Source organism: Pongo abelii, chromosome Y (assembly GCF_028885655.2).
Source record: "Pongo abelii isolate AG06213 chromosome Y, NHGRI_mPonAbe1-v2.0_pri, whole genome shotgun sequence".
NCBI classification, from domain to species: Eukaryota; Metazoa; Chordata; class Mammalia; order Primates; family Hominidae; genus Pongo; species Pongo abelii.
Genome location: NC_072009.2, coordinates 63,668,241 through 63,679,502, shown reverse-complemented (window position 1 = coordinate 63,679,502; position 11,262 = coordinate 63,668,241). Strand labels below are relative to the sequence as shown.

Sequence of the window (11,262 nt, the reverse complement as noted above, 5' to 3'; positions counted from 1 at the left end):
TCTCTCTCTCCTTGTCTGTTTCTTTCTGTCTCTGTCTCTGTCTGTCTCTCTCTCTGTCTGTTTCTGTCTCTCCCTCTGTCTGTCTCTTTCTCTCTCTGTCTCTTTCCCTCTGTCTGTCTCTCTCTTTCTTTCTCTCTGTCTCTCCAACTGTCTCTGTCTCTGTGTGTGTGTGTCTCCTTTCTGTGCTACTCTCTTTCTCTGCCTGTCTGTCTGCCTGTCGGTCTGTCTCTCTCTCTGTCTATCTCTCTCTCTTTCTGTCTCTCTCTCTGTCTATCTCTCTCTCTTTCTGTCTCTGTCTCTCTTTCAGTTTCTCTCTGTCTCTTTCCATCTGTGTCTTTCTCTGTGTATTTATCTCTCTGTCCCTCTCTCTCTTTCTCTCTTTGTGTATCTTTGTGTCTCTCTGTCTGTCTCTCTGTCTCTGTCTCTGTGTCTCTCTCTCTCTCTTGCTCACTCACTCTCTGGCTCTCTCTATCTCCCGCCCTCTCTTTCTTGGCAAAATAAGTTCAAGTACATCTAATCTAATCCTTTATCACGGCCTGAATTCTTAACTTTAGACATCCCAGATTTGATCTCCCTACAAAATGCTGTACAGAACTGGAGAGTTGATTTCTGGACTTGGTTACCTCATAGACACTACATATTAATAAAGATCCAACCCTAAAATCTGGGGTTGCATCTAGCTCGACTGTCTCAAAAAATCATACCTCTGTTCACCTAGGATGCTGGGAGGGTTTTCTCAATGTGCATCTGCTCATGTCCTTCATGACCTATGACCAAGCCCTGTCCGTTCTGTCTGAACGTGTATCTGCAAACACTTCTCTCCATTTCCACAACTACCCACGGCCCATTGTGAAACCACTGGCTCTTTGAAAAAAAATCCCAGAAGTGGCTTCGGCTTTTTGGCTAGGAGGTCTAAACCTGCTGAGAACTTTCCTGCCCAGGATTCTGTGTGAACAAAAGTGCTTCTGCTGGGAGCTGGGATCCTCGGGACCATGCTTGCTAGCGCTGGATGAGTCTCTGGAAGGACGCACGGGACTCCACAAAGCTGACCTGTCCCACCGAGGTCAAATGGATACCTCTGCATTGGCCCGAGGCCTCCAAATTACATCACTGTCACCAGCCGTTACCTTCAGCATCCTTGTGAGCCTGCCCAATGCCCCGACTCTGGGGAGACTCTTGGGAACCCGGCCTTCCTCAGCTAAAGTCCAAAGGGATGGTGACTTCCACCCACAAGGCCCCCCTGAACTGCAAAGATGTGGAGCCTAGGTCAGAGAGGGGACCAGGAGGGGAGACGTCCTGACAGGCAATGAGTTCCCTAGGTTCTGGCCACCCCACTCACGTCTCACATACTGGGCACCCACGGGACACCACCACTTTATCACCTCCTCTGTCCACAGCTGCCCCAACCCCACCCCACAAGCAAGGCACACATGCTGGAGGTTACAAAACCACACGGCCTGAATAGAGCCTGACGGAGCGAGAGCTCATTTCACGAAGCAGGGGGGTGGGATGGGGTGGGGTGGGGTTGGGGTTGGGGGTCTGTAGAGAGCCTGATTCTCCCCGTGGGTGGCTACAGGATACAAATGAATATCGCTTCTTGGGCAGAGGGGCTTCTTTAGGCCGTCACGTTTGCGGGACTGTCTCTCAAACCCTTCCTTGAGGCCACAAAATAGATTCCCCTGCACCCATCAACGTTTCCCCAGGTGCTGAATGTATCCTGTCAAGAGACCTGAGCCTGACACGTTGAGTTAAACACCTTTATTGGCTTTCTGTGTTTGTTTGCTTCTGAGAGGGAGTCTTGCTCTGTCCCCCCATGGCTGGAGTACAGTGGCGTGATCTCAGCTCACTGCAACCTCTGTCTCCTGGGTTAGAGTGATTCTCCTGCCTCAGCACCACCACACCTGGCTCATTTTTTTTATTTTGAGTAGACACGGGATTTGACCCTGTTTCATTGGTTTTCACTGGAGATTCTAGATTTGAGTCACACCTCATTGTGTGCCATATAATGACATCTTTTTTTTTTTTTAAAGCACAATATGTCTGCTTTATTTGAGTGGCTTTGTATATCGTTATAATTGTGTTATAGATGAAGAAAAGGTATTAAACATGGTGCTAATGATAGTGAAAGTGAAAAGAAAAGAAAGGCTATCTATTTTGTAGATAGAATAAAGTTGCTAAGTATTTAGAGTTACCTAAATACGTCAGCATTTAAACTCCTCCTACTAAAAGCGTGCCAGTCTGAATAATCCTCCTTCAAACACAATTTTTGATATGGTTAAGGTTTTTAAGAATGTGACTCCTGCAGAATAGCTGGACAGACTATACACATTTAAAAAAGAACAGCACAATGATCCACCAGACTTGGGAAAAAATCAAAAACAACACAAGCCTTATGAAGAACTGAGTTCTTAAAATATTATGGAGAACATAGCTATTGGAAGAGATGGCAATATTGGCAAGTTGATTGTTACATTGGTCAGCAATAGCTAGCACTATTTTTTTGGCAATCTTTCAGGCACTGCAACTACTACTGCAAAATGATATATAATCCATTAAACAACATAATCACAAATCAAAAAATATTTTAGTAATATAATGCTTCAGATTTAGAAGCAAATCAAGTGTTAAAACCCAACTGCTATAATAAGTAACCCCAAAGATAACCGTATCTGACAAAAAAAGCTTCCGCAGAGTTACTACTTCAGAATTATACTTTCTCTTGATATTTATTTTATTTTATTTTATTTTTATTTTATTTTTTTCTTGAGACAGTGTCTCACTCTGTCGCCAGGCTGGAGTGCAATGGCATAATCTTGGCTCACTGCAACCTCCACTTCCCAAGTTTAAGCGATTATCCTTCCTCAGCCTCCTGAGTAGCTGGGACTGCAGGCCCCTGCCACCATGCCCAGCTAATTTTAATACTTTTAATATAGGAGGGGTTTCACCGTATGGTCTCGATCTCTTGACGTTGTGATTTGCCTGCCTTGGACTCCCAAAGTGCTGGGATGACAGGCATGAGCCACCATGCCTGGCATTCTCTTGATATTTAAACTTTTAAGTCAGTCCAGAGAAATACAATAAATGTCAACAGTAAGTATGGTGTTGAAGCAGAAGTAGGACAAAACTTTTTCATATGTTATTCAGTTGATAACAACACGACCTGGGTAGTAATTTCCTATGTTTCTACTTATACAGAAATACAAAAAAGTAAAACAGAGATACTGCTAAATAAGGGAACTTTTTCAGGGTTTTTTTCTATTATCCAATAAGTGAATTATGCTATTCCTTTACAACTTCCCAAGCACTTTTTGTCCCAATCACCATTTCTGTGTTCGAAGAAAAAGTAACAAATCAAGTGACAAAACTAAACAAGCAAAAAAACAAAACACAACTACAGTATCTGCAAAAGTTTTGTAGAAGACTGAAACTGTTGAGTATAAGCATCTCGTATTCTATTATCATTAGTTAACTGAAGAGTATGTTAAAGACATACATTTCATTAAAAAGTTAGTTTAAAGTTATTGACCAGTATGTATCATTCCTAAGTATTAGCAACCAAATTCATGACAATAAAGAGCTATCTAACAAGAAAAATTAGTGACTACCAGCACCATCAACAAGACTTTGTCTTTACAATTCATTACCTCTTACCATGCATTGTAATGTCTAGGATTGACTCTGATAACATTTCAAAAACAAGCTAACGCTTTGTCCAATTCTTCAGTTAAGACAAACTCTCGCCCTAATAAAGTATAGGCATAAGCATAATTTGGATCCTCTTGGATAGCTCTCTGGAAGAATTTAATTGCAATATCATGTTCCCGTTGCAGACTGAAACAGTTCCCTGCAGCACACCAGGCCTCTGGCGAATTTTTATCCATGTCTGTTAAGTCTTTTGACAGAAATGAAAGAGCGACATCTTTTTGAAGATGCCAAAGTGTTGTAGAGTAGATTTCCATGCCTTCGACTCTATAATTCTCAATCCTTCTAACCTCTGAGAATATTCTTTCAGCTTGCATGTACTCTGAAAGTTCAAAATAGGACCTTCCAATTTGGCACACTACCCAACCAGTATTGTGGTGGTGAGAAGGTAGATGGCTCAAAATATTTATAGCTTCTTTGCAGTGGTATGAACATAAAGCTAAATAACCTTTCCCCCTTTCATGAAGAAGGCTCATCAAGCCTTCTGCTGCTGCTTTTTGTAGACTAAAAGCCTGAATCTGAGGTGTGATTGTGGATATTTCCTCTTCTGAATTGATGGAAGAGTCCAATTTTGTAATTTCCAGGTTTTCATTTATATTAGATTGAGTTATTCCTCCTTTATTAGTTTTACTTTTTGTTTTTCTGTTTGGGATTTTAGGTAGAAACTTCATTTTTAATTTCTTCCTATTCTCCTTGGTTGTCGAACTGTCACTAGTAAAGAGTCATGAACTTCTTTGATGCAGTGCATTTGGAGGAGATGTCATAGTGGGGCTCATTACCTGAGGTGTTGTAGTTATTTATGGACCAGAACTTTCTGTTAGTGAAAGAATTGGAGTTACCTCTCGGTTATTTCCATTCTGCGAGAAGACAGACTTTGCTCCACTTTGGCCAATTCTGGCAACAGACTTTTTTGAAGGGGCTCCGGTGGATGGCACATCAATTACAGAAGGTGTATTAGTGTAGTTTTGTAAATAAGATCCATCTCCAGGACTTGGGGTTTCTAATGGCAAAATCCCAAAACTTGGGGTAAATGGACTAAGAGCTGGTGGTCCTGTTAATAAACTTCGACCAGTTTTTGGTTTATTTTGAACCTGTTTAGATAATATGGAATTTCGTGTTCCCAGTGGGATAGTTTCAGGTGAAATTACAGCTGAATCAATAAAAGACACTGGGGAATCTGTATTCAAGGAGTACTTTGAATTTGAAGATTCTAAATTGACTCTGTTTAATTCAGTTGTGTCCTGGAGTGTTTCCATAAGAATGGTCTCAGGCTGTCTGTGACATAAACTGTGATTAGGTACTTGTGTTGTGCAAGAGTTGGGCAGACAGTTGCTAAAGTTCTGTAAAGATGTGAATTTAAATGTTTGGTCAGGATCTCGCTTTTCACCTATTTCATGTAATGATTCCAAGGGATACCAGAGGAAAGGATTTAAACTAAGTCTCTTTTGGTAACATTCTTATCCTTTGGCAAGCTGATCTGTCTTGCAATATACACGTCCCAACAATGCAAGGGGAAAGCAAACTGAATCACCAAACTCAGTAACAATATCATCATGGCTTTTCTGCTTATTAAACACTCCACCAGATAAGATTTGTTCCCAGTCTGCAAGCTTACTGAGATCAACACAACATTTTGCAAGCAGGTATTTGCATTGCGGTGTAGGACAACTGTGTCTTTTCAAGAGTCTATATGCTTTATAGGCCTTTCCTGGGAGGTAAGAACAGGTCGCCATTAAAAACAAGGCTTCTTCTGAGTGTACTTCTGCATAAAGTCGTTCTGTGAGGAAAACCCCATGTCGGTAAGCATAGTGGTTTAGTGCTTGCCATATAGCAGCCTGGAAGGGTTCCTGCAGCACTGTCATCCTCGAGGCAAAGGCCCAATTTCTGCAGTGCCTCAGGAAACCCCCACCCCACCCACCACCCTCCCCCCTGTAGCGGCTCCGGCCTGGCCAGCCTCAGCTCATTTAAACTCACCAGTTACCGGGGGATGGGGGTGGCTGAGCCAGAATGACTTCTTTATCCTGCCGACTCTGGAAAGCCCGGCCCCTTGTGATCCATTGCAAAGCGAAAGTCACCTCATGTTTGGGAAACAGATCCACTCCCAAGTTCAGTGGAGGGATGTGGCATGTAGGACGAAGGACTCTCTTCCTTCTGATTTGGTCTGCACAGCGGGGCCTAGGGCTGGAGTCCTCTCTGTGAGGACGGCTGACTCCCTCTACTTTGGGTTCCATTGGCCCCACCCTGGGACATGGGCCTTGGCAGATTCTGGCCCTTCCTGGCCTTTAAATTGCTGTCAGAAACCCCATCTCGTGTTCGGATGCCCCAAATAACTGTGGCTCATGCCTCTCTGGAAACATTGGAAATCTCTCCTCTACACATGGTCACCTAAAACCCCAGGAGCTCGGGACACACGTCTGCCATCCACCTCACTGCTTTCAGGAGAGAATGCTGAGAGTCTCTTGCCAACTCTCTCTTGACTTGAGTTCTACATGGGTGTGAGGTTAAGACGTAGTGAGACCAGATGTATTAACCCAGGCCGGGTGCTGGTGGCTCACGCCTGTAACCCCAACACTTTGGGAGGCCGAGGCTGTAGGATCCCTTGAGGAATAGCCTAACCCTGGGGAGGTTGAGGCTGCAGTGTGTGAGCCATAATGGTGTAATTTGGATCCAGCAGTTTTCTTAACAGTCATTTTGTAGAATCTGCAAAGAGATATTTCTGAGCCCATTGAGGCCTACGGTGAAAAGGGAAATATTTTCAAATAAAAAGAAAACAGAAGCTTTCTGAGAAACTTCTTTTTGATGTGTGTATTCATCTCACAGTGTTGAAACTTTTTTTATTGAGCAGTTTGGAAACAGTCTTTTTGTAAAATCTGCAAAGGGATATTTCTTAGCCATTTGAGACCTAAGGTGAAAAAGAGATATCTTCACATAAAAACTAGACAGAAGCATTCTGAGAAAGTTCTTTCTGATGTGTGCATTCATCTCACAGAGTTGAACATTTCTTTTGTTTGAGCAGTTTGGAAAGAGTCTTTTTTTAAAATATGCAAATGGATATTTGTGAGCCCTTCACAGCCTACGATGAAACAGGAAATACCTTGACATAAAAACTAGACAGAATCTTTCTGAGAAAATGCTTTCCAATGTGTGCTTTCATCTCACAGAGTTGAACTTTTCTTTTGATTGAGCAGTTTCTAAGCAGTCTTTTTGTAGAATCCACAATTGGATATTTGCAGTGCTTTTAGGCCTATGGTGAAAACGGAAATATTTTCACAAAAACACTAAAAAGAGGCTTTCTGAGAATCTTCTTTGTGATGCCTGGATTGATATCACAGAGCAGAACCTTTCTTTTGATTGAGCAGATTGGAAACAGTATTTTTGTACAATCTGCAAATGGATATTTCTGAGCCGTTTGATGCCTGTAGTGAAAAAGAATTATCTTCACATAAAAGCTAGACAGAATCATTCCGAGAAACTTCTTCCTGATGTGTGCATTCATCTCACAGAGTTGAACCTTTCTTTTCATGGAGCAGTTTGGAAACAGTCTTTTTGTAGTATCTGCAGAGGGATAATTGTGAATGCTTTAAGGACTATGGTGAAAAAGGAAATATCTTCACAAAAAAACTAGACAGAAGCATTCTGAGAAACTTATTTTTTATGTGTGCATTCATCTCACACAAATGAATCTTTCTTTTCATTGAGCAGTATGGAAAGAGTCTTTTGGTTCAATCTGCAAAGGGATATTTCTGAGCAGTTTGAGGCCTATGGTGAAAAAGTAATATCTTCACATAAAAACTAGACAGAAGCATTCTGAGAAACTTCTTTTTTATGTGTGCATTCACCTCACAGGGTTGAAACTTTCATTTCATTGAGAAGTTCAGAAACACTCTTTTTGTAGAATCTGAAAGGGATATTTTTGAGTCCATTGAGGCCTGTGGTGAAATAGGAAATATCGTTACATAAAAACTAGACAGAAGCTTTCTGAGAAACTTCTTTGTGATGTGTGCTTTCATCTCACAGAGTTGAGCCTATCTTTTGATTTAGCAGATTGGAAACAGTCCTTTTGTTGTATCTGCAGAGGGATATTTGTGAACGGTTTGAGGCCTATGGTGAAAAAAGAAATACCTTCACATACAAAGTAGACAGAAGCATTCTGGGAAACTTCTCTCTGATGTGTGCATTCAACTCACAGAGGTGAACCTTTCTTTAGATTGAGCAGTTTGGAAACAGTCCTTTTTTAGAATCTGCAAAGGGATATTTCTGAGCCCATTGAGGCCTAGGATGAAAAAGAAATATCTTCACATAAAACTGGATAGATGCATTCTGAGAAACTTCTTTGTGATGTGTCCATTCATCTCACAGAGTTTAACCTTTCTTTGGATTGAGCAGTTTGGAAACAGTCTTTTTGAAGAATCTGCAAAAAATATTTGTGAGCTCTTTATGGCCTATGGTGAAATAGGAAACATCTTCACATAAAAATTAGACAGAAGCTTTCTGAGAAACTACTTTGTGATGCGTGCTTTCATCTCACAGAGTTGAACTTTCTTTTGAATGAGCAGTTTGGAAACACTTTTTGTAGAGTCTGTAAATGGATATTTGGAGCACTTTGAGACCCATGGTGAGAAAGGAAATATCTTCACATAAAAACCAGACAGGAGCATTCTGAGAAACTTCTTTGTGATGGGTGTATTCATCTCACAGAGTTGAACATTTCTTTGGATGCAGCAGTTTGGAAACAGTCTTTTTGTAGTATCTGCAGAGGGATATTCATGAGCAGTTTATGACCTATGGTTAAAAAGGTTATACCTTCACAAAAAAACCTCGACAGATCCGTTGTGAGAAACTTCTTTGAGATGTATGCATTCAACTCACAGAGTTGAACCTTTCTTTGGATTAAGCAGTTTTCTAAACAGTACTTTTGTAGAATCTGCAAAGGGATATTTCTGAGCCCATTGAGGCCTATGGTGAAAAACGATATATCTTCACATGAATGCTAAACAGAAGCTTTCTGAGAAACTTCATTGTGATGTGTGCATTCATCTCACAGTGTTGAAACTTTCTTTTGATTGAGCAGTTTGGAAACAGTCTTTTTGTACAAGCTGCAAAGGGATATTTCTGAGCCATTTGAGGCCTATGGTGAAAGAGAAATATCTTCACATAAAAACTAGACAGAAACATTCTGAGAAATTTCTTTGTGCTGTGTGCATTCATCACACATATTTGAACCTCTCTTTTGATTGAGCAGTTTGGAAACAGTCTTTTTTTAGAATATGCAAAAGGATATTTGTGAGCCTTTACAGGCCTATGGTGAAATAGGGAAAATCTTCAAATAAAAACTGGACAGAAGCTTTCTGAGAAACTTATTTGTCATGTGTGCCTTCATCTCACAGAATTGAACTTTTCTTTTGATTGAGTAGGTTGGAAACAATCTTTTTGTAGAATCTGCAAATGGATATTTGCAACGTTTTATGCCTATGGTGAACAGGAAATATTTTCACATAAAAACTAGACAGACGCATTATGAGAAACTTCTTTGTGATGTGTGCATTCATGTCACAGGGTTGAAACTTTCCTTGGATTAAGCAGTTTGGAAAGAGTCCTTTTGTAGTATCTGCAAAGGGATATTTGTGAGCCCATTGAGGCCTATGGTGAAATAGGAAATGTCTTCACTTAAAAACTAGACAAAAGTTTCTGAAAATCTTCCTTGTACTGTGTGCTTTCATCTCAAAGAGTTGAACTTCTCTTTTGATTGAGCAGTTTGGAAACACTCTTTTTGTAGAATCTGCAAAGGGATATTTGGAGTGCTTTGAGGCCTATGGTGAAAAAGGAAATATCTGCACATAAAAACTAGACAGAAACTTCTGAGAAATTTCTTTGTGATGCGTGCTTTCATCTCAGATTTGGACCTTCCTTTTCATTGAGCAGTTTGGCAACAAGTCATTTTGTAGAATCTGCAAAGGGATATTTGTGAGCAGTTTGATGCCTATGGTGAGAAAATAAATACCTTCACATAATACCTGAACAGAAGTATTTTGAGAAAACTCTTTGTGATGCTTACATTCATGTCACTGAGTTGAAACATTCTGTTCATTGAGCAGTGTGGAAACATACTTTTTGTGCAATCTGCAAAGGAATATCTGTTTGCGGTTTGAGACCTATGGTGAAAAAGTAATATCTTCACATAAAAACAAGAGAGAAGCATTCTTAGAAACTAATTTTTTATGTGTGCATTCATCTCACAGAATTGAACCTTTCCTTTGATGAAGCAGTTCGGAAAGAGTTTTTTGTAGAATCTGAAAAGGGATAGTTTTGATCCCTTTGAGGCCTAAGGTGAAATAGGAAATATCTTCACATAACAACTAGACAGAAACTTTCTGAGAAACTTCTTTGTGACGTGGGCTTTCATCTCAAAGATTTGAACCTTTATTTTGATTGAGCAGCTTGGAAAGACTCTTTTTCTAGTATCTGCAGAGGGCTATTAATGAGCAGACTGAGGTCTATAGTGAAAAAGGAAAAGGCTTCTCAAAAAAACAAGACAGAAGCATTATGAGAGACTTCTATGTAATGTGTGCATTGATCTCATCAAGTTAAATCTTTCTTTTGATTGATCTGTTTGGAAACACGCTTTTTTGTAGCATCTGCAAGGGTATACTTCTGAGCCCTTTGAGGCCTATTTTGAAATATGAAATATCTTCACATATAAACTAGACAGAAGGTTTCTAAGAAACTTCTTTGTGACGTGTGCTTTCACCTCACAGAGTAGAAACTTTCTTTTGATTGAGCAGATTGGAAACACTGTTTTTGTAGAATCTGCAAGTGGATATTTGGAGCGCTTTGAGGCTCATGGTGAAAAAGGAAATATCTTCACAAAAAACTAAACAGAAGTTTTCTGAGAAACTTCTTTGGGATGTGTGCATTCATCCCACACATTTGAACCCTTCTTTTGATTGCTATGGTGAAAAAGGAAACTTCTTCACATAAAACAATACAAAAGCATTCTGAGAAACTTCTTTGTGATGTGTGCTTTCATCTCACAGAGTTTAACCTTTCTTTTCATTGTGCAGTTTGGAAACAGTCTTTTTGTAGAATCTGCAAAGGGATGTTTGTGAGCAGTTTGAGTCCTATGGTGAAAAAGGAAATACCTTCACATAAAAACCAGAGAGAAGCTTTTTGAGAAACTTCTTTGTGATGTTTGCATTCATCTCCCAGAGTTGAATCTTCCCTTTCATTGAGCTGTTTAGAAACAATCTTTTTGCACAATCTGTAAAGAGATATTTCTGAGTGGTTTGAGGCCTATGGTGAAAAAGAAATATCTTCACATAAAAATCAGACAGAAGCATTCCAGGAAACTTCTCTGTGATGTGTGCGTTCATCCCACAGGTTTGAAACTTTCATTTCATTCAGTAGTTTGAAAAGAATCTTTTCATAGAATCTGCAAAGGGATATTTCTGAGCCCTTTGAGACCTATGATGAAATAGGAAATATCTTCACATAAAAACTAGACAGAAGATTTTTGAGAAACTTCTTTGTGATGCTTGCGAACCTTCTTTTTGATTGAGCAGT

General features: G+C 40.1%; 1 pseudogene; it reads right to left on the bottom strand.

Annotated features, from left to right (window-relative positions):
- Positions 1-3,647: 3,647 nt before the first annotated feature.
- LOC129053153 (cell division cycle protein 27 homolog) lies at positions 3,648-5,564 on the bottom strand (annotated as a pseudogene).
- Between the last annotated feature and the right edge of the window lie 5,698 nt (positions 5,565-11,262).